This window comes from Heterocephalus glaber, unplaced genomic scaffold (genome assembly GCF_053883595.1).
Source record: "Heterocephalus glaber isolate CG9 unplaced genomic scaffold, H.glaber_assembly_v1.0 deba00000621, whole genome shotgun sequence".
Lineage (NCBI taxonomy): Eukaryota > Metazoa > Chordata > Mammalia > Rodentia > Bathyergidae > Heterocephalus > Heterocephalus glaber.
The window spans coordinates 30,685,937-30,709,142 of NW_028258153.1; the positions used below are offsets into that span (position 1 = coordinate 30,685,937).

At 37.7% G+C, this 23,206-nt stretch overlaps 1 pseudogene; it reads right to left on the reverse strand.

Annotated features, from left to right (window-relative positions):
• Window positions 1-8,066: 8,066 nt before the first annotated feature.
• LOC147829417 (cationic trypsin-3-like) lies at window positions 8,067-10,607 on the reverse strand (annotated as a pseudogene).
• Window positions 10,608-23,206: the final 12,599 nt, after the last annotated feature.

Here is a 23,206-nt window from a genome sequence, read left to right on the forward strand (position 1 = left end):
ACTGATATTCAAGAAAAAACATATAACTAAGAAGCAAAGATCATTCTTGTTCAGATGTGATGCAGAAAAAGTTATTTTATTTAGGTACAGATTTCAGGCACAGAGGAAGGTAAATTTGACTACTAGGGGATGGATCATGAATGATGAGAGTATTCAGTTGGCAGCAATGGTTTCCTGAAAATTGTAAAGATTATATTAGTTTTGAGTAGAGGTCTTGTGCTTAGAACCCACTAGGATTTTGAAGAGCACTTGGAATGCTTACTCTGTCACCCCTGGGGGCTTCTAATTTATAGTCTGTTGCACAGTGACCTTTACCAAATCTGTAAGTAAATGGCTACTAAGTCTTGATAAACACCTGGTCATTTTCTTATCCACTGTATTTTTAATACAGCCTTCCTGTTTTGCATGGTGGATAGGATTTCTATTGAGAAGATGCCACAGCAGTGTTTATGAGCTTTCATTAGTGAGGAAAACTACTCAAAGAATGTGGTAAAGGAATTAATATAAATGTTCTTTGGAGGATTCCATTTGTAGGATGCCACACCAAGCATTCTTTTGTTTCCCCTTCTCCACATCTTAGTAACAGAAGAAAATAAGTTCTACAATTGTGAAAGATGTCAGTCAAAAGTAGTTTCCCCTGAAAAGTGAGATTTAAACACATACTCTCTGTTTTGCTCTAATAAATTGGGAAAATGGTGATCGATTCTCATGTAAAGAAAACTTATCACTTACCTTCATGTCCTGTCTCAAATATGTGGCCTTGCTGGGTCACATGGTGACTGAAGTTTCTCAGATTTGCTCTAAATTCAAGGTAGTAGCCTAAATAAATTGGAGTCAAAGAGATGGGGTCAAGAATAGCAGCACAGTTTGTAATAGCTGAACTTGGAAACAGCCCAAATGCCCATCAATTGGAGATTGGATAAAGAAAAATCTGGGTTTTTTAATAAAATGGAGTCCTACTCAGCCATAAAGAATGAGAAATTAGAGACATTTATAGATAAATGAATGCACATTGAGGTCATACTGTTCAGTGAAATAAATAGGACACACATATGTGAATATAGAATAGTTTCTCTCATGGGAGAAACTAAAAGTGTAAATAAGGATCAAAAGGCGTAATAGATAATGTGAAATAGGAAGAAAAGGTCCAAAGGGGAAGGGGAAGTGGGAGGGGTTGGGAAAGGAAAGAAGGGGATGGAATTCATGTGAGAAAATGAAAAAATGGAAACAAGGTCTTTGCAAATAGGGAGGGGTGGAGGGGGTGAAGGGAGGGCAGGGGAAGGGGGAAAAAATAAGAACTAAGATGCATCTTGTAAAGGTGCAAATTTCCAATGATGAATGTCATTACATTGTATACCTAAAATGTACTAAGAAAATTAATTTTAAAAGAATAAAAATCTGTTGAGATTTGTTTTCACGAACAACTTAGTCTTCTGTCTTCTTGAAGTCTCTTTTACTTTTGCAGTCCTGAGGATGGGCGTCAGTTGTGATTTTTGCACCCTCACAGATAAGGTTTAAAGCCTTCATTTTCAGGCAATGTGTGGGCCTTGGGTTAGATCCTCTCCTCATTTTAACAGTTCAGGTAATTACTTTTTACCTTTTTCTTTTCCTTCTACTCTAGGGCAGCAGGAGAGTTCTATCTCTACTGCATTAAACAAAGTACCAAGTCATTGAACAGTTGAGTATAGGACATAATGTTTTCCAGGTGAGAGATGCTACAGGATGGCAGTTTAAGTGATGATACTATTTTACAGCTTGATTTTCTCTGCAAAAATCACAGAAAGTGGAGTGAAATCCCTATGATCAGACTTTGGTGACTCTTCATCTCTAGCAAAGCCTAGAAACTCTGGTACATACTGTGGTCTCAAAGGAAGAAGAGGATGATATCACTGATGATCCTGCCCTCAGATGTGCATATGTCTCTTAGGGGGATATATGTCTCTCTCAACTGTTTAATAAAAATAACCACATTGTGGAGAGTCTCCAACCTTATCTTTATAATTCTCAGACTGTAAATACTAAGGACCTCCACCAGAGGTTAGCAACCCAATATTTTCAAAAGATCCTGGTAGGTTTCCAGATTGGCCTATGTGTTAGTTACTTTTCTCTCTTTGCTGAGACAAAATATCTGGCACCAAAAGTTCATAGAGGTTTCAGTCCATAATTGGCTGACTCTAAGGCAGGGATGACAGACAGGCATAGCAGAGTAGAAACAACATAGCACACAAAAGGCAGCTAAAGCAACAAGAGAGAGTTTAATAGCATCATTCTGTCCCTTCTATATTATTCAGACTACAGGATTAGGGTGGTGCCAAACTAATCACTCAGATGTAGTGGTTTAGTAATCACACAGCCTTAACCCCAGCATCACATATTCCAGGTTCAACTACTTCTGAAAAAGAAAGTTCCCACCTTATACACATGAAGCTTTTGGGGGACATCTAAACACAAACCATAACAGCCTGCAAACCCCTATGATTCAATTGATGCACATGGCCTTTTCTATGCTCAGCATTCAGAATCTAGAAGAAGAGAAAATGAGAAGGGCTGAGGAAAAAAAGACATGTCAAGCTTTCATGATTGCTGAAGCTTTAACACACCCAGGTGATATAGTGGAAAACACAAGGACAATAGAGGAAATATTTCTTTTTAAATGCAAGAACACTTGGTACTGGGCATGCAACTGTACCAAGTCACTGCCTGGGCCTTGTTCCATGTGTTATGTGGTTGATTTTCCTGACGCAAGTCACAGGAAGTATGACTGTCCCCACTCCCAGTGAGGGACAGGCCAGCCCAAGTCCTTACCTTCTGCTTTTATATAAAGGGCTGAAGGTGTCCAGGACAACCTACAATGCCTCTGTCTACAGTCATCTAGGAACTCTGGGTAACTCTGCACCCCATGGGTAAATAAATTCAATTATTCTATTTTGGCTCGTTCAAAAATCCCTCTTCTAGATCTGTAGTCATAGTAGGGACTGAGGGGGACAATGCTCAGGGCTTCTTTTCTCCTCCTCTGACATGTCATTTCAAAGATGTAGTGCTACATGCCAACACAACAATCTGGGAAAAGGGGGTTTTGTGATACAAGAGCAAAAGTAGTCTACCTTCCCAGACAGATTGCTGTCATTCATTGCAAGGGACACATAAGGGACATGATTAAAGTTTCTCTGGGAAATCAAAAACCTGATAGGCAAGCCAGTAGGAGAGCCTTACAGCACCTCAAGACTACAGCCTTCTTCATAATTCCTGAGGAACCATTCTGGTCCTTTCTCATGGGACACAGTGACAAGCTATAAAACCCCTACATGTGAAATGATAGTCAAATTTTCACAGAACTAAGATTCTATTCCTGTGAACCTCTAGATGTCCTGAGACTCCTCTTAAAAAGGCAAGAGCCTAGTTTAGCTCCAAGAGCCAATAAGTAAAGTCGACATAAAAAGATGTCGATGCCCTATCTTACATCCCCCTTTGCCACTACAGGCTTCTGACAAGTTCACCAAGCTCTCTTCTGTTAAATAGGCAGCTCAGCTGCTCTCCATATAGAGGCACAAAATTCTTTCGCATTGTCTTCTGCCATATTTTCCTCACTCCAGGCAGCCACATCATCCTAAGGTATGTAGAGAGTACATAATCCCCAGGAGGTAGGGTGGATAGCCTCTTTTGGCAGGAAGTAGATATAAGAAGTTAGAGAGCTCCACTCCCTCAGCCATGCATGAAGAATAATTGAGATTCATTTCTCTCAGGGGGTAACGAGGCAGGAAATTAGGACATGACAATCTGGCAGGACAATCACGTATGATGTGTCAATCATGGAAACCAGTTAAATCATGGCCATGATACAAGGGCTGAACAGCTCCCAGTGTTCAGGATCTGACATCATAAGGAAGAAATAAAAATGGCTGCCTTTGACATTGTTGCTACTGCTGTCTTGTTCAGCCTTGTGTGCAAAGCATATCTTTGCTTTTCTTTAGAACACTTGTTTTTCTTCTTGAAGCAGTTCTCTTTGTTCTTGTACATTTCTTTTTAACTCCTAAATAAATGTGAAAGTTTCTTGTTCATTTGTTGTCCATCCAATTGTTTGAATGGGAAATCAAGTCTGGAAAGGACCCCTGGCCATCACACTGTCTGATAACAGTTTCATTATTGGTATATAGAAAAGCCATTGATTTTGATATGCTCATCTTGTAGTCTGGTTCTCGCTGAATTTATCAGACTTAAAAATCTTTTGTCAGTGTTTTTAGGATCTTCTAAGTAATGGATCATATCTTCTACAAATAGCGATCACTTCACTTCTTTCTTCCCCATTGAAATCCCATTTATTTCTCTTCTTGAATCATTGCTCTGGCTTGCATTCCAAGAATTGTAATGAACAGATGTGGTAACAGTGGACATACTTTTCTCTTTCTTTATTTGCATTTTTCCCCATTGTGATGTTGGCTGTGGGTTTTGGTGTATAGCATTTATTATACTGAGGCAAGGGTTTTATACCTAGATTCTTTAGAAATTTTATCATGAAGTGATACTGAATTTTGTCCAAGGCTTTTTCCCTATTTATTGAGATGATCCTGTCTCTTTTATCTTGATTCTGTTATGTTGAATAGTTTGTTTGCATACATTGAACCATCCTCGAATTCTTGGGATGAAATCAACTTAGTCATAGTGTGAGATATCTCTAATGTGTAGTTGAATTTGTCTTGCAAGAATTTTGTTAATGGCTTTTGCATCTATTCTCATTATGGATATTGGTCTGTAGTTTTCTTTTCTTGTAGAATTTTATCTGATTTTCTTATGAATGAATGTGATACAGGCTTCATAGAATCAGTATGCAAACATTCCTTTCCTTTCTGTTTCATGAACTAGTCTGAGGAGGATTAGTGTTAGTTTTTCTTTAAAGGCTTAATTAAAATTCCTCAGTAAATTCATCAAATCCAGGCTTTTTCTTTGTTAGAAAGCTTTTTATAACTGCTAGAATATAATTGCTTTTTACTAATCTAGTTTGACATTTATATTCTCATGGTTCATTTTTGGGAGGTTGCATATGTCTATAAATTTATGCATTTCTTCTAGATTTTCAAATTTGTTGGAATATAAGTTTTCAAAATAGTGCCTATGGCTTTCTAGATTTCAGTGATATTTGTTTCTAATGCCTATTTTTGAACTCTAATTCTATCACTTTGGATCATCTCTCTCTTTCTGTCTGTGCTGGCTCACTGTTTGCAGCCTGGTGCTACCTTTCCAGTCTTCTACTTAGGCAACTGGAGTTTTCTCCTCACCAGGCATCTGTGCTTTCCAGAATGACTGCTGGGTTTCCCATGGCTCAGCAACCAATGCTTTTCCATCTGCACCTACTTTTTATCTATTGCATATCACAGTCATAATTGCCTTGGACGGAAGCTGAAATTTTGGCAGGATGTAAGCTGTCATGTGCATTCTTGGAGAGAGGTTCTTGTTGAATCTTGGAGATGCAAACATTCAGGGCTTTTTGTTCTCCCTTGCAGCAATCACAAGAGATGCTTTTAAAGGTGGGTCCCTGCCCCAGGTCTGGCTCAATCTGGTGGAAATTGCTGGGAATTACCTCTCCCACACCAGAACTCAGGTCACTCATCAATGTCTTGCTCACATTTCATTCAACCTGATCTCATCATGAAGCACATTCTTGTTGAAATGGATGAATATCCCAGAGAAGCTGTTAAGTGCTGCAGGCCTCTCATCTGCAATGATGCCATTTCCATTTCTATCTTTTTAACACCTTTCTTGAAATGGAATGCCTATTATCTGATATGTCCAGCTTCATACATTTTTGATCCTTAAGTGATTATTTTTGTAGGACAAATTTCTAACATTTGAGCTACTCTGGAAAAATACATAAAGAATTTACATTTTAATAAAATCACAAATTTTAATAAATTCTTCTTTTAAAAAAGAAGAAAACCAAAGATGACTAGATGATGTATTTATAATAGGCAACTGGATGAGATTAAGTAAAAATAATACCTCTGCCCTCCATCACTTTTCTATGGACTAGCCCTGTCCTCTAATATTTTATATATCTGATTTATCTTGTAATCACTGAGATCCTTCACTTGACTTGACAGTAATGCAAGCCATTGTGGATTTAGGGTGGTGATGGATAAAAAAATATTTTAAGTGAAATTAGAAATCTTTATGTAAGTTGTTTCTGGGGAGGATCTTGACATGTTTAGTTTAGGTTGTTGCAAGTCTACTTTTTAGACACAGAAAATATATGTACAAACACATATATGTGCCTACATATAGACACAAACACACATGTATACACACACACACATATATATATTCAACAAGATCACAGACAAAATAAATGTAACAGTGAAAACTAAGGAAGTAAGTGAGAGAGACTGCTTGTGACTGAACATGTAAATTCTTAAATGAAGAGCTAAGGAAGTGTGACTTCATCTGAAATTCAGGAACAAGTTAGTATTAGGAAATCACAGCTTTTGTCTTCAAATATGTCTCCCATAGATATAAAAGTTTAGAATGCTGTTAACAGGTGCATGTACCTTCCTAAACTCTATGCTTATGAGATATCTATTATGAAGTGCACATTTGTGGTCCTGAAATTCAAATATTGAAACCATAAATTTTATGAAATGGCTCCAGGAATTGGAAATTTTGGAGGGTGATCAGGCTTTAATATTATAGAAAGGCTGAAGATTTCATGGCAGAATCAATGTAGTTGGAAAGGGAAAGCATTAACTTTCTTGGGCACATGAGGATACAATGAAATGAGGCATGAGGCTATATTAGCAAGTCAGAAATTGGGGCCTCTGCAGACATCAGATCTACTGAAATCATATTTTGAACTCACCAGGCCCCAGAACTATAGGAGATAAATGTGCATTGAGTAAGCCCCCCAATCTATGCCTTTGTTCTTACTGTAGCCTGAATTAAGATAGTATGGTTTTTCAGTTTATTCCTGAGATTTCATTTTCTCCTTCCTCCTGCTCTAGTTATTTCAGTGTGTCTGTGCTCAACCCCTAATACAGCTGTGCTTTTGTGTCATACCAGGCATATAGAGGTATCATACATAGGGTCTCTTCCTTTTATGGTCTCTTGAACCATACGTATGTTCAGTAAAACTAATAAAGAACTAAGACAGAGTGTGTGTGGTACACTGAAATGAAAATAAAATCCTTTATTGCCATGATTTTATGACCTCAGGGTAATAAACTTTTTTCTGCAAGTTAATTTGTATTTTGTACTTTTTTTGTACATACCAAAATTAGTTCCAAATCTGGATGGGATCTGTGCAGCTGTTGGTAGGATGAGGATGAAGACTGTTCCCAGAGAGTTTGCCTGCTAGTGCATTAAGGTTCTAGCTGGAAATCACATGATTTTACAGTACTAAAAATTGTAAGAATGTGAAATCTTTGAAAATCAGAAAATCTAAGATTTTTAAAAGTAATTTCTCCATCTATAATTTTCTTTTACCTGTCCCATAGAGTTTCAGATGGATTGATGAAAGAAAGAATGAAAGAGTGAGAACTCTTAAAGCATCCATGCATTATGGGTAAGGAGGGCTGTAGGTTCATTATAGATTTAGGAGGAATAGTCGGAATTATTTTGGTTAATTGATTTTAATTCTGCAGTTAGTATCCTTGTAGGTTATGAGCACATGATCTACTATAAAAAGTAAAGTATATGCCCCAAAACCCTATAGCAAAATTTACTGTATGTATTAAGTACCTAATAATTATTTTGCCAAAATTGTGTGGTAAAAATAGTGACATTATTCACTTTTGTATCCTTTGTGTTTTTTGGAGTCAGCAGAGAGTAGGCCATCAGTAAATTTTTACTGATTACTTTGTATTAATGACAAATAATCTTTTAATTCTCTCTAAAAAGTAGCTCAATGTACTGTTCACCTCATTTCCCTTTAAGATACAAGAGAAATTTATGAAAAAAACAAGAACCATACTTAAACATATGCAGTATGGAAGTAAATACTTTTATTTAGATGCTGATTTCAGGCAGAGAATACAGATGAAGTTGACTATCGGCACTGGATCATGAGGAGATGAAGGTGTTCAGTTGGCAACAATGGACTCCTGAATCTAGTCCAGGTAGTTGCACACCTTGGCATGGACACCAGGTTTGCCTTTCACAGCACAGCCAGTACCCTCAAGAGATTGCACCCTGAATCTCTCCATTTCGGATCACTGGGATACCAGAGTCACCCTGGCGAAGAGTAAATGCCAATCAGAGCTTGTGTTTATGTCCAGAAGGGAGGTAGGCTCTAGCATGTTCCTTCATTATCCTAGAGTCATTTTCCAAGGTTGCTGGTTGTCCATGGAGCACCTGATCTACCTCTGGAAATATTAACCTTAATTTGTTTAATATGTCTATTTTTCCTTTCTTTTGTTATGACCCCTCCTCCTTGCTTGGAAAGCCAAGAGTCCCAAGAGAAGATGAGCACTGGAGAGATATATGCTGTCTCCCTAGCTCTGCTGCTTTCACAGGAGTTAAATCTCATAGTAAAACTCCACAGAAGACTGTCAGGGTGCAAGGTTTACAAGAAAGCATCTATTGGGTTTTTTACTTATAACCGAAATCACCAACAACTCAAAGAGAAATTTACATTTAAAAAATTCATGACTCATTCCAAAGCAGTTCCTCGTGTACCACAATCTGCGCTAGGCACACTATTTTTTCCTGTGTTTCAGCAAAGAAAACTATGGGGGAAGACTGAGATAGCTGAAGGACTGCAGTGAAACTCACATCACAAGAGTCCTTTCCACCCTCCAGGAAGCCCAGGCAGAATGCGTTGCTACTGATGCGGCCGGGATAGGCTTTGTGGCAGGCAGCGTCAGACAGGACAGGGGCGTCCAGGCACTTAAGGACGGCAGAGTATACGCCTGTTGAGCACCAAAATAAAAGTTTTGCTGGAAATAGGTGTATGACTCTACCTCTTTTCTGTCATAGTTCTCTCACAACTGTCTTTCAACATGCCAGTGACTTCTACTTCAGACACAATTTCTTTTCTTAGAAGATTTTCCAAATATTTCTAATTAATCACTTTATCTTGTGTCCCATCAATATTAGCAGCTGCAGGCCTTAAATCCAGAGACCTTTACTCCAGCAGATGCACACTTTAGGGAGCACTGAATCTGTTGCCTTTGCCTCTCATTTCCTAGTTTTCTGCACATCACTGATCCCACTTAAGTTAAATACATTGACATCACTCTATTATTTATTTTGTTTTGGTTTTGTTTGTTGTTTGAGACAGGGTCTTTCCGTGTAATGCAGCCCAACCTAGACCTACCTACATGCCAGGAAGGCCTTGAAATGATGATCTCTTCCCTCAGGCTCCCAAGTCCTGGCATTGCATGGGTTCTCCACTAAGCCTGGCTACAGTTCATGTTGGTTACATCTTCCATATGATCTCCAAAAGGGGTCTTGCTCTTTTCACTTATTTTATTCTAAGATTTCAAATATTTACAAGTATATAGATTCCAAATCCTCACTCTCAGAGCCTTGCTTTGATTGAGAATTTGGACTACCAGATACTCAAATTGTCATTCCCCTCTACCATTTTCATATTGATACATGTTTTCAAGGTTACAGTTACCACCAATCTCACTGCGTTGCCCCAGCCAGACACCAGGCATTGAGTACCAGCAGATGGACAAGATTTCGGAAGAGAGACTGTAGACACTTGAGAGTTAATGGGTGGCAGTTCTCTTCAGTTTAATCAGCATGATGTCATGATTACAGATGAAAGTGAATTCAGGGTGGATGATGACCTTGGCTACATAAATTAATTGTTCACCACCCTCAATGATGTTAGTGTTGTCTCCCAGGTGTAGCTGGAATTGACTTCCTTAAAGGATTAAAAATATCTTAATTTTGCACTGTGATAGATATGGGTCTAGTTTTAATCTTTGGCAGGTTGAAATCCAGTTTTTCCATGTTTATAGTGGCACAGTTTGTAATAGCTAAGGTTTGGAAACAGCCCAAGTGCCCATCGACTGGAAACTGGGTCAAGAAGATGTGGGTTTTTTTTTATAAAATGGAGTACTACTCAGCCATAAAGAATGAGAAACTAGAGTCATTTATAGCTAAATGGATGCATATCGAGGCCATACTCTTAAGTGAAATAAATAGGACACACATTGTAAATACCGAATAGTTTCACTAGTGTGAGAAATTGATAGTGTAAACAAGGATTAAAATGATTAAAATGAATAATTGATAATTTGAAATAGGAAAAAAGGTCCAAAGATGAAGGAGTGAAGGGAGGGGAAGGGAAAAAGAAAAGAGGGAAAGGAAAAACTATGAGAAAAGAAAAAAAATGGAAATGAAATCTATGTAAATAGGGAAGGGTGGAGGGGGTGAAGGGTGCACAGGTAATGGGGAAAAAAATAAGAACCAAGATATATCATGTACAGGTACAAACACCCAATGATAAATGTAAACGAATTGTATACCTAAAAGGTACCAATAAAATGTACCAATAAAATTAATTTTTTAAAAAAAGAAATTTGTTTGTTTGGAGAGGACTTGTTTTTTTTTTCTTTTTCTTTTGCTTCTATCTACTTTTGTTTCTAGAATGGGTGACTCAATTTCATCGCGTCCAAGTCCTCTGAGACACACAGTAGCTGAATAGACAGCTTGCAACTCTGTCCCATGACTCAAAAGAAACGAGGGCTCTATTGTGCCATCATGTGGCCTATGTGTGAGATATTGGGGAAAGACAGCTAATTAAGGGATCTTTGCAATTAGAGCTGTTTTGTCAAAGATCTGGTAAATGTGTTAAAAAATAAAATACATGCAGGCTTTTTGTGTAGCACAATAAAGAGTCTAACAAAGAGGGAACAAGTTTGATAGTTTAGAGAAAAAGGAAAGACAATGTGTCCTTTCCAAAGTTTAGAACTTAGGAGGAAAAGAAAACAAAGAAAGAAATTGTTTTTTTTTTAAGTTTTAAATCAGCTTTACTTGTGTAGGGACCATGGCACCAGCAGGTCCATGGATGTGGACCTGCTCTTACTGTTTTAGAACATTTGTCACAACTTTGATTTGCTAGCATTTGATTTCTATCTCCTGCCATTCCTGAGTTATCTAAATTTGCATTTTCCTTTTTCAACATTATTTTAAACTTGAGCATAGAATATTCCAATTTTCAGAGCAAAGGGAATCCTCTGTTAAAGCGAGAGAAATTTGTAGAAAAATATAGAATTTATTAATAATGAATTTTACCCGGTTAGCAAAAAAAAAAAAAAAAAATCAAGAAAAGGACAACTGTTTAGGGAGAAATTTACATCTGATTCTCCAGCTGGGTTTGTGTTTGATAGTTTGGGTGGCTCAAGTACTTTGAAAAATGGAGAAATTTAACAAAGGAAGACTTGGTTTTATGTTTCTTTTAATAGGGAACATTTGACATTCCTAAATTGTTTTTTTTTCTATACTAAACTAGAGGTTTGGGATAATAATTAAAAGTATATATATCTGTGTGTATTTGTATTGTAAATATGTATGTATATGTGTATATTTTATGTATGTGTTTCTGAACTCCTGACCTTCTGTGTCTAAATTTTGAGGCAATGAAAACTGTTTTAAAGTCTAGAATACTCTTTCTAAAATATTCTTTGCCTTTCTCATTAAAGGGCTACATCTAATTCAAAAGCAAGTTAAAAGGAATTATTGATGAAATAGGCCTATAAAATATGATATTTTTTGATATTCTGGTTGGCCATATTAAAACATTTTATCATAGACATTTTCAGTTGTAATGGCTCCTACCTGTGTTGACAAAGAAATGGGAAATATTTTATTTAATTTCAACAATAGCCTTACTTTTTTGTCTTTATTGGCCCTGATGGAGACTACCCTGGGCAAGCTACAAATTCATACACTGGCTTTTAATATAAAAGCTCTGAGTCTGCCTATTAGCCCACAGCACCTTGCCTGAAGATCCCGCAGTTGGTGTATGGGAATGGAACAACTCCTCACACCACTGATTACAGCAGAGGTCTCAATGGTCCATGATGCTGTGACATCTTGGATGCCAAGAAATAGTGCAGTTAATGGCAGCATGACTCATACACAAAACTCTAATAGAGGCAAAAATTAACCCATGGGAAAAAACAAATTTCCCATTAATCAGTGATCTGTTCCTACTACAATATCTTGTTTCCTGATTGCTAAGAAACTTCTTGAGTCAGTGCTCTTCACCTCACTGTTCCCTGCATCACCACTTACCCCTTCTAGAACCTGCATGTTCAGTACATAGTGGCAAGCTCCAGGAGACGGTATCTTAGCCAGATAAGAGTTTTGACTGTCCTGGGCCCCCCATTTATGCACTAATATCTTGTTTTGCTTTTATTATCCTGCCCCTGTACCCTTGGTCAGGTGATTGGTAGATTGCACAGCTTCCAATAGGCCCTTTACTTATGCCCTTATTTTAATAATGTTTAGGTTAAGATACATACTTTCTACCCTGTTTCAACTTAGTCAAACCTTTAAAAATAAAAACTCATGACTGATAACTTCTATAAGGTAATGGAATCAGTAGTCTCAAGGAAAAATATTTTTTAAACTGACCAGTGATATATTTAATGGCAACTACAGGACCCTTACTCCCTGCCTCTATTTTATATATGCTCACATCCATCATCCATGTATGAATGTCTATACGAGTGCTTATGTTTGTGAATAGGTTACATGGAACCTAATTCACTTGAAAATGAATGAGTACTCATAAATTAAAAACGTGAACCTCGATGTTTTTTTTAATTTTATATGATTTGGAAAATTGGAAATAGGATAGTTAGTATTTTTATTCAATAAATATGACTGTCTTCTAATCCACAAATATTTAACTTTATGAAATTACTGCTTAATGACATAGATTTAAAACTGGTTATGCAATATGGAGGAGGAAGAGGATGAAGTTATTTTGACTGATGATTTCAGAGATTTTAGCCCACAGTCACTTGGACCCTTTACTTCTAGGTCTGTGGTGAGGCAGAAACATCATGGCAGAAGGCTGGAGTGAGGAAATCTCACCTTGTGGCAACCAGAAAGCAAAGAAAGAAGGAAAGGACTAAGGGAAAGGAGCCAGGAATAAGAGACAGCCCCCCCAAGGCTATGCCCTATTACCCACTCCCTTCAGGTAGGCCCCACCTCCTAAATTTGCATCATGATCTCATCAGTGGATTAATCCATTTTTAAAGTTAGAGTTCTTATGATCCAATCAACTTCTTAGAGTTCCTTTGCTGAAAACATGAGATTTTAGTGGACTATTTTAGATCTATACCATAACACTAGCCCTCTCTAGATGTCTGACCTGCTGATGCCTTCATCTTGAACTTACCAGCTTACAGAATTTTGAGAAATATATTTTTTTTTCTTAAGCCACCCAGTCTATTTCTGTGGTCATTGTTGTTACAAGAGCCTGTACTAAGACAGCATATTTTCTTTACCTTATTTTCCCCTTTGAAATATGTTCCAGTTATTCTAGTGGGCCTGTGCTCAGACCCCATTACAGCTTTTCCCTTGTCCCACACCAGACATCCACAGGAATCACCTGTAGAGACTTCTACTCCAAATGTTTCCCTGGGTGATCCATGGGCCAATGGAGATGTGGGAGTGAGGGCCTGAGGAACTGAGGTAGATTGTGTATGGTGTTCTCTCCAGGCTAAAGGGGACAGTAATACCTCTGGAGCCATGACCTGTATAAACTAAAGAGTACAGATCTATGTTCTTCAAACGTACCCGCATTTGTATTCTTTGTTTTCTGAATATTATCAACTAATTACATAATCTGGCCTGGGAATTTGGAGAATTGGTAGTGAGGGAGGGGCACAAATGGTCTCTATAGGGCCTGTTTACTTAGCAATAACATTCCTCTTGGAAAACAAGATCTTGGAGAACTAGATCATATATGCAGTTGCATAGAAGCAACCATCAAGAGAAAGGTGGCCAATTCCTAGCAAGGATGATTCTTAGACAGAGGTGGGATATAAAATGTTATTTTTATTTAGAAAATGATTTCAGGCAAAGAAGGAAGGGGAAGTTGACTACCATGGTGGATCATGAAGAGATGAAAGTGTTTACTTGGAAGCAGTGGTCTGCTGAATCCAGCTCAGGTAGTTGCACGCCTTGGTGTAGACCCCAGGTTTGCCTTTGAGAGCACAGCCAGAGCCCCAGGTGTGGTCTCCTGGCAACCAGAGTCACCCTGAGGAAAAAGGAAAAGACAATCAGTTCTTGTTTATATCCAGACAGAAAACAGGTTCCAAAAAGTTCTTCCATTTTTCTTGGGGCATTTATTCAGGGTGCTGGTCTTCCGCAATGCACTGTCTCTAACCATGGTAATCCAAACTTCTGCCAGATTACTATTTCCCTATTCTTTGTCCTCCTTTTTTTGATCCTACCTCTTTCTCAGGAGGCCCTATGGGCCAAGAAAAGGTAAGAACTGGAGAGGTTTAATACTCTCTCCACTGATTTCACAAGGGTTAAATCCCACAGTACACCTCCTCAGAAGGGTGAACTATTTGCAAACAATAGTCTGTGTGTCTTTCTACCCTTAACCCTAATCATCGGTAGCACAAAGAGAAAATATATAATTTATCCCAAAACTATCCCTCACTGTCCACAGTAAGTTCTAGGGATACTGGAATAGTTTTTTTTTTATGTTTCAGAGAGGAGAAATGCAATGGAGAAGAGTAAGACAAAACTAGACAGTGAAGAAATGCAAAGGGACTCACCTGGCAAGAGTCCTTTCCACCCTCCAGGAAGCCTAGGCAGTGCATGTTGTTAGTGATCTTATGGGGGTAAGCACTGTGGCAAGCACTGTCAGAGAGGACAGGGGCATCCCAAAACTGAAGAAGTGAAGGGTGAGTTTCCGTCAAGTGCAAATGTGACAACACAAGGTTACCCACAGAGTTATGGAACTTTCTTTCTCACTCTATATCTTCTCTTTCACGATATTCACACTATTTCTTTCAATTTGACAATAAATTCTATTTTTGGATATATATTTTTTCCTAGCAAGTTTTCAAACACTTCCTATTAACAAGTTGTTCTTTCTCTGGCACTGGCATCAGTGGCCACAGATCTCAAGTCCAGAGACCTTATTTGACCTCAAGCAAATATACACTTCAGCCCCCTCAGTTTCTGGTTTTCTGCACATCACTAGTCATACTAGTCATCCAGCTCCATACATTGACTTCTCCCTAACAGTTAATTTTTGTTGTATTTTCTGCATGTCTCAGCAAAGACATGTCCCTCACTTCATTTAATATATTCAAAGGCTGAAGATATCCAAAGCCTGACTCTGAGCACCTTGACTTGAGTGAGACTTTAGACCAGCCTTAAGCTGCCTTTCACCTCTAGTGTTCTCAGATTTAGTCCTTGTATTGCAGGTGACACTTACCTCCAAAGCTCAAGGTGTTGCCCCAGCCAGACACAAGGCACCGAGTACCAGCAGATGGACAAGATTTTGGCAGAGAAACAGTGGCCACTCAAGAGTTGAGTTTGGCAGCTGTCTGAAGTTTAATCAGCATGATGTCATTATCATAGGTGTTTTTGTTATAACTTGGGTGACAAATGATCTTGGCTGCATTGATAAACTGTTCATCTCCCTCAAGGACATCAGTGTTGTGTTCTCTCAGGCAAACCTGGATTGTGTTGGGTTAAAGGATTAAAACTTTCTTAAGTGTCTAACTTGAGCTTCTTCCCGTTCCCCCAACAGTCAGTTATTAGCATAGTTACACACACCATCCTCTTCAAGCACTGAGTCATACAGGTAATTGTGCACTTAATGAAGCACTGTGCCCTTCCACACATGGTGCAGGTTAGAAAATTACTTAGGTAAATACAACTGTCAATACAGACTCACAGCCCATCATCTTGTTGGAATGGTAAGGTGTCCACCTGGGAACCAAATAACCTCTATTGAACAGTTGGAGATGGAAAGAGGGTTGGAGCTTGATCAGTGCCTGCCGTTTCTCTGGTTGGGCTCATGAAGTAGCATAGGGAGAAGAGGCAAAGTCAAAGATAAAGCAGAATATAATGGAGCAGAATGAGTTATGCTCATTTTTCATGTCTTCCTGGAGATACAATAGGGTTTATTACATCCATATAACATATTTTTCCTGGATAGGCTATAATATTTAAGACTGTATGATTCATGCATTTTACTATTTTGGGAAGTTCTCCATCAGCCATATTTCCCTTCTACCTCTTTAGTTCTGTCATTTAAGAAGACATCAAGGGATTGGGGGGATAGAGCTCCGTTGTATCTCCCTCAATGCATGATGGAATTCTGAGGGGACAATAAGGCTTTCCACATCTGAATGTTTTATGTATCTACAGTTTACCCTGGCTGTGCTTTGATGGGGCTAGAGAACAATTTGACTGTAGAGCACAGGGATGTGACTGTTGATTACATATGATTCATAGCAGTGAGCTACAGACAGCAAAATGAATCTCTTCAAGGTAATCCTAGATGACAGCTTTCAGGCTGAAGAAATTAGCGAATTGAAATTCAGGCACAGCTATTATCAGGCTTCCTGCAGGAAGCGAGTCTGAGTGATTGCAAAAAGGAGGGAAAACCCAAGGAGGAGACTCTAACAAAGACTTAGCTTTTGTGAAAATAGCATTCACATCAGCAACAGGCCAGCAAGCATGGGTAATAGCAAAACAAATTAGAAGGAAATTTTGCCACTGGAATTGTGATTTTATATCAATAGCATTGTTACAGTTGACTCATTTTTAAAGCCATCTATATAACCCTGACATACTTGCCCAAAGTAGAATAAGAGCTCCTGGATACCAGAGTCAAAACGCATTGCAGTGTGCCCTCAGGCTAATGGGTGATTCATTCCTTGGCCTCTGAGCACCTGCAGAAAGGAAAGTGGAAAAGGCACTGTCAGCTTGTAAAGGTGCCTAAATCCTGACAGCAATCAGAGAAGTGCCCACCATGCCTGGGATGTAAACATACCCCCAGGCAAATGCTCTAAATGGAAATGAAATGTGATATTCATAAATACTAACTCATTGCTTCCAGACGTTAAGTTAGCAATTCAGAGGGCTCACTTAAAAATGTATTGCATAAAAAAAAGTATCCATAAGAGTTGTAAAGACTTCAGCGTGCAGCCAACTCACCCTTAGTTCTTGCAGAGTAATTAATGTTGATAATGTGAATGACCCATTTATTAGTAGGAGTGCTAATAGGATGATGCCCAGGATTATTTTATATGAAATTGTATCATATTAATCTTCCCCTACACATTGAGCAATGAATAGACTCTAAAAGGTCTGCCAAGGCAGCTTCCTAGCTGTGTTGAATCTTCCATGTACAAGCCGGAATACTCTGGCTCATTTCATTCCATCTGTGATGTCCATCACAGACATCAACCTTTAAAGGTGTGCTGCGGACAAGTGGTGAAAGACATTTCACACTAATGAATGAACTGGAAAACAAAGTGGCAAAGGAAAGGTTCACTTTACATGAATGGCTGACTTACTGTAACAGTAACTCAGTATATTTGATGGAATTTGCACCTGCTCTATTTATCTGCTTTTGATCTTTTCCTTTCATAATCAGATTTCAGATGTCTCCTTTATCTTTTGAAAGTTTTCCTGTATGAAAATCTTATGGGAAATGGGCCAAGGTTGAACATTTCTAATTAAGCAATATCTGAGTGATTCACAAGCCCTATGGGAATGAATGACTGGGGGGGTCTTTTAGAGAATTCTGAGCCAGTCAAGATTCAGACCTTCTCTCTGCTAACAGATGTTGTGTTGCCTGTGCAGCTCAGCCTACATAGAAAGTTTGACTGACTCTTATAAAACGTTCATCACAGAAAATTTAATCTAATGTGTGAGTCCATGATGTAAAGAAATCTGGAATAAATGCTTCTTCTTAGTTAAATAGGTGTCCTTCTTATTCAGAAACAGAGTGTGTGTGTGTGTGTGTGCTGGGGATGGAACCCAGGGCTGTGACCCTTTAAGAATATGCTCTGCCACTGAGATATCCTCTCAACTCCAAGAGAAAAAATTTTTAAACTAATTTTTTTATAAAAAGATTGATGATCTGAGAATACATGTCTAGGCTATTAAACCAAATATATTTTAATCATATTATTATTTAGAGATTTTTAAATCAAAAAAGCAGTGCTATGTAGTTTTGTTTACTATTATGAGGGTGCCTAACCTCATGATGCAAATGGGAGTAAGTCCATATTTATTGATGGACTAGTAAAGTTAAATAAGACCCTGTGCATGCCAAGCCCCATCTATAAGCTTGCTGCCACAAAGTACAGACCACATCCTGGAACTGGAATCTCTTTCCTCTTGGTCAGGAGGTTTAGTTAAAGGACCCTTAGCTAAGCCCCAGCTGATGGCAAAACCCTACCAGGGCTTGGCTGCCCTTCCCATCTTTGAGTCAGGGTGATTGCTTACTGATCATACAGGTAAATCGTGTCATTTTCCTGGTTGATCAAAATAATCATTTTCTAAGTGTATATGATATTCCTTTCTTTGACTTTTATTATCTAACCAATAAATTTAATGCTAACATTATATTTAAAGAATGTCTTCAATTTTTTAAATTGCACCAGAACAAGACGTTCCCCTGATATTTGCTGAGGTCCATACCTCCACTAACACATTCCGGGACCATGGTTTATGCTATTTAAAATTACATGAAAGTGTCACAGCATCAGCTTGGATCTTGTTCTTCATTCTGCCCCACAAAAGACCGAAAAATATATTATCGTTCCCAAGACACACTTTTGTTATGCTGAAGGCAATCTTCGAAATGTTGGAAGCTAGATATTTTTCTTTAGAGACAGGATTTGCTAAGTCTCTACATTGCCCAGGCTTGGCTTGACCTTGCAATCCATCCTGCCTCAGTGTCCCAGAGGGTTGGGATTATAGGCTAGCTTGGAAAACAACCTTATTAAACATTTTCATCTTGAGACATAATCAGAAAGGAGGAGGGAATAAGAATGGAACAGCTAAAACATTCCTTCAGATTAAAGATTCTGGCTCACATCATTATAACTGTATATACATGAAGTTGGCAAACAATCAACCCTACACTGACACCCATGCCACCTCTCCCCTACCACGCCCACACCTACACCCACAAAGTAAGAGCTGAAGTTCTAACATCTCACTCAAAACCCAATAAATATGAATTAGCATAACTTGAAAATAACCTCTAACAAAACCTCTAACAAGAAATGGAGACAAAGAGAAAAAAGAGAGATATGGTAAAGAGTCACAAAAAAACTTCAAATTAACTGTAATGAATACTCTTAAGGGTGGCAAATGAAAACAATATATTCAAAGGATGAAGACAAGGTCTCCAGAACCAGGAAGAGAGGACTTCCCACTGTGAGAGTGGCCAATACCCAGGATTCTACCTATCATCAAGTCTAGAGACCAGCAGAGAATTCAGGCAAAAAAAACAGGAGCTCTTGAAGGAATATCTCCAACAAAAAAAAGAAAAAGAAAAAGGTGACTCAGTTTATTTAACCCTCTTTGAAGGAACTTTCAAATTTAATCAAAGGGTTTAGTAATAATAGACCCAAAGGGATTGGCAGACCCTAAGAGTTTCCATTTTCCATTAGTGTATAACAAACCCCAGTACTGATGGGTTTACGATAAAAATTCCTTGTTGTGACAGGCTCTGTGACATGACAGGACTCCACTGTGTTTTCCTGAGGACCTTTCCTGTAAGTAGTCAGATGCTGGCAGAAGTTGAAACCATCCAAAAGTTTGGTGGCTGGATATACAAGATGACTTTTTATTCACAAATCTCCAACTGGGGCGGGGGTGGGGAGGAGGGAATCTGTCACAGCCAGAGAATGACCAGGCATTGCCATGCTGACTGGGGCTTCCTCACTACATGGCTACCAGTGCCTCTAGAGTCTTTCTGTCTACACAGCCTCTAGAGTCTAGATGTTGACTTCTTTGGGTAGCCATAATTCAGCCATAGCACCAGTCTCCCTCAGAGCAAGATATCTAGGCTGAAGTTGCAAAGCTTCTTATGACCTAGCCTCAAAATCCAGAAATGTCACTTTTGCTCCATTCTTTGGTCAAAGCCTAGCCCTGCTTCAAGAGGAGAGAACTACAAAGGCAAAAAAGCTGACAAACAGTGTATTGGGAACCACAGTTCTCAACAAGCTCTAACATTAATCAAATAAATAATACAATTACCAAAGGGGAAGGTGACATTGAATGCAACATGAATGTAAAAAAAAGTTGTGTAGATGAGACCAATATTTACATGTAATTACACAAACACTAAATATATATATATAAATATATATATATAATATATATATATATATAATATATATATATATATATATATTTCCATTAAGTTTATTGGTACATTTTAGGTATAAAATACAGTTACATTCAGTCATTGGGATCTTGTACCTTTACATGGGTATCTTGGTTCTTATTTTTTCCCCCTTTCCCCTGCCCTCCCTTCACCCCCTCCACCCTTCCTTATTTGCAAAGACTTTGTTTCCATTTTTTTTCCTTTTCTCGTATTTTTTCTTTTCCCTTCTTTCCTTTCCCCTACCCCTCCCACTTCCCCTGCTCCTTTAGAACTTTTCTTCCTATTACACAATATCAATTATACATTTTAAAAATTACAATATCAAGATCTAGGAGACATTACCACAGATTTTACAGAAATTAAAGGGATATAGAAATCATATTACAAAAATCTTTTTTGAAATAAATTTGACAACTTCTAAGAAGTACCGTGGAAGACAAATTAATGAAACTAACTCTGGAGGAAATATAAAATTTGAATAGCACCTATTAAAGAAAGTATATTCCTAGCTTGAAAACCTATGTATATGATAACAACAGGCTCATATACATTTTAACTGATAAATTATATCAAACATTTAAAGCAGAAAAAAAAAAGGAACACCTCTCCCCTCATTTTAGGAAATCAACATTGTGCTAATCCTAAAACTGGATAAAGATAAAAGAAGAAAAAAGTATGAACATAGATAGAAATTTGTTTAATAGAACAAACTATTAGAAGTCAGATCTGGCAGGATGTAGAAAGTGGTTTTATTATAGGGATGGCAGTGTGATTCAGCATTGGAAGATCCACCCCCAAAAGTCATCATTTTAACCGAGGAAAGGGAAAAGCCATATGATCCTGTCACTAGTTGGAGAAAAAGTATTGGACTAAATTCTACAGCTATTCATGGTAAAAGCTATCAGGAGACTAGAAGTAGAACAGAACCTCTTCAACAAATCAAAGGCATGTTCTCCATACTTCCAGAAAAAAACGCCTTATATGAAAGGAGAAGATACAATGCTTTCTCCCTAAGGTGGGGAACAAGGGAAGATATGCCTACTCTTCATCTGTCCATTAAACTTTGAAATCTAGGCCCAAACCAAAATAGTCTGGCAATAAAAATAAACAAATAGCATAGGATTGGCAAGGTAGAAGTAAAATCTTTACATGTAGATGAAACAATCATCTACAGAGAAAATACTAAAAAATCTCTAGGAGACCCTAGAACTTGTATTTGAATTTAGCAGGATTAGAAAACACAAGGTATATATAAAAATCTAGCAGTATTATAAAACACAAGGTATATATATGTATACTTGCTATAAATGAAGAATTGGACATTGAAATTTAAAAGTTATGTAGGAGTACAAAGGACCCAGAAAAGTAAAAAGAAAAAGAAAAAAAAAGTGTTGGAAGACATTTAGTATCTAATTTTAAGACTTCTTCTAAAGCTACAGTAATCAAGGCAGTGTTGGTGTAAGGAAAGACATATAGATCATTGGACTAAAACCGAGAATCTAGAAATAGAACCACACATACATGGTCCACTGAGTTTTGAAAGATTATTTAACATTAACATTTTATAGAACATAAACTCAATTCAAGAGCAGAGGAAAAGTTGTTCTAAAAGTTGCTAATAAATAAAGATATAACTGGGGGAGGATGAAGGAATAGCTAACAAGCACTTTTATGTAGAAGTAATAAAAGGTAAGCAGTTAACATTGTTGAAATTTGCTTTCTTTTGAAAGAGGGAATGAGAAGGTGCACAGGAGACTACTGTTTCTCATTATAAAACTTTTATACTGTTTAATTTTTAAAGCCATTTCAAATAAATACTTTCATTAAAATTAAACTTTACCCTGAACATTAGAAACTATACTATTTCAACAGTAGCGGGGGCAGGGGGGGGAATACTGGTTTATACACTTATGTCAATGAAAATAAAATGTCCTGGATAGTGTAGAAAAGACTAATAGCAAATACAAGTTGTGATTAAAAAATGATGGTGAATGCTTAAACTTTCTAAAAAAATTTTACAATAAAAGATAAATTATTCTTAATCCCCCTCAAATTATTCCCCTTTGCTTTAAACACACTTATTCCATTATTCTTGCCACTTCTGCTTCAGAAAGTGGTATAGACAATGGGATAAATTTGTTCACACCAGCCAGGTTTGGTGGAGCATGCTGCTAATCCTAGCACTCTGGAAGAGTGAGGCAGGAGGATTGCCAATTCAACCCCAGCTTGGGCAACTTAACAATTTAATGAGACCCTGTTCTCTAACTAAAAGATAAAAACAGAAGCTGAGGACACAGTTCATTGCAAAAGTCTTGAGTTCAATCTTCATTACCTCAAAAAATTTGTATATTTATTTTCAAAGCAAGGGACAGTATTTTGAGGAGGATTAATGGCAATGCATCTTTTACTGTAATGTTTTAATTTAAATGTTCACCATATATTTTATCCTACCTTTCTTTGGATCATTTTCTCCAGAAATATAGTTTCATTCAGATGGACATTACTTGGAGAGCCTACCTCAGAACGGTGACCTTCACTGTGGAAGAAACACTTAAGGTGAGTGCGATTTCACAGAAGCAAGCAGCTATGAGGACATAAACAATTCAAAAGGGCCACAGGCAGCACTCAGAAAGAAAATAAATCCTTCATGGTAAAGTTCTTATGAATTGTAATTAAACCTGAAAGCCATTGTAGATACATGAATTTTGCCTAGAAAAGAAGATAACTCTTCATAAGCTTGTGAGAACACATCCATTAGCATGGTAAATCACATGCCCTAGATCAATCTCTAATATATAGTAAATCTACTCAATAAAATAGAAGTTTGACCCTATATACTTGGATTTTACAACAATTGCTTGCCTTAGT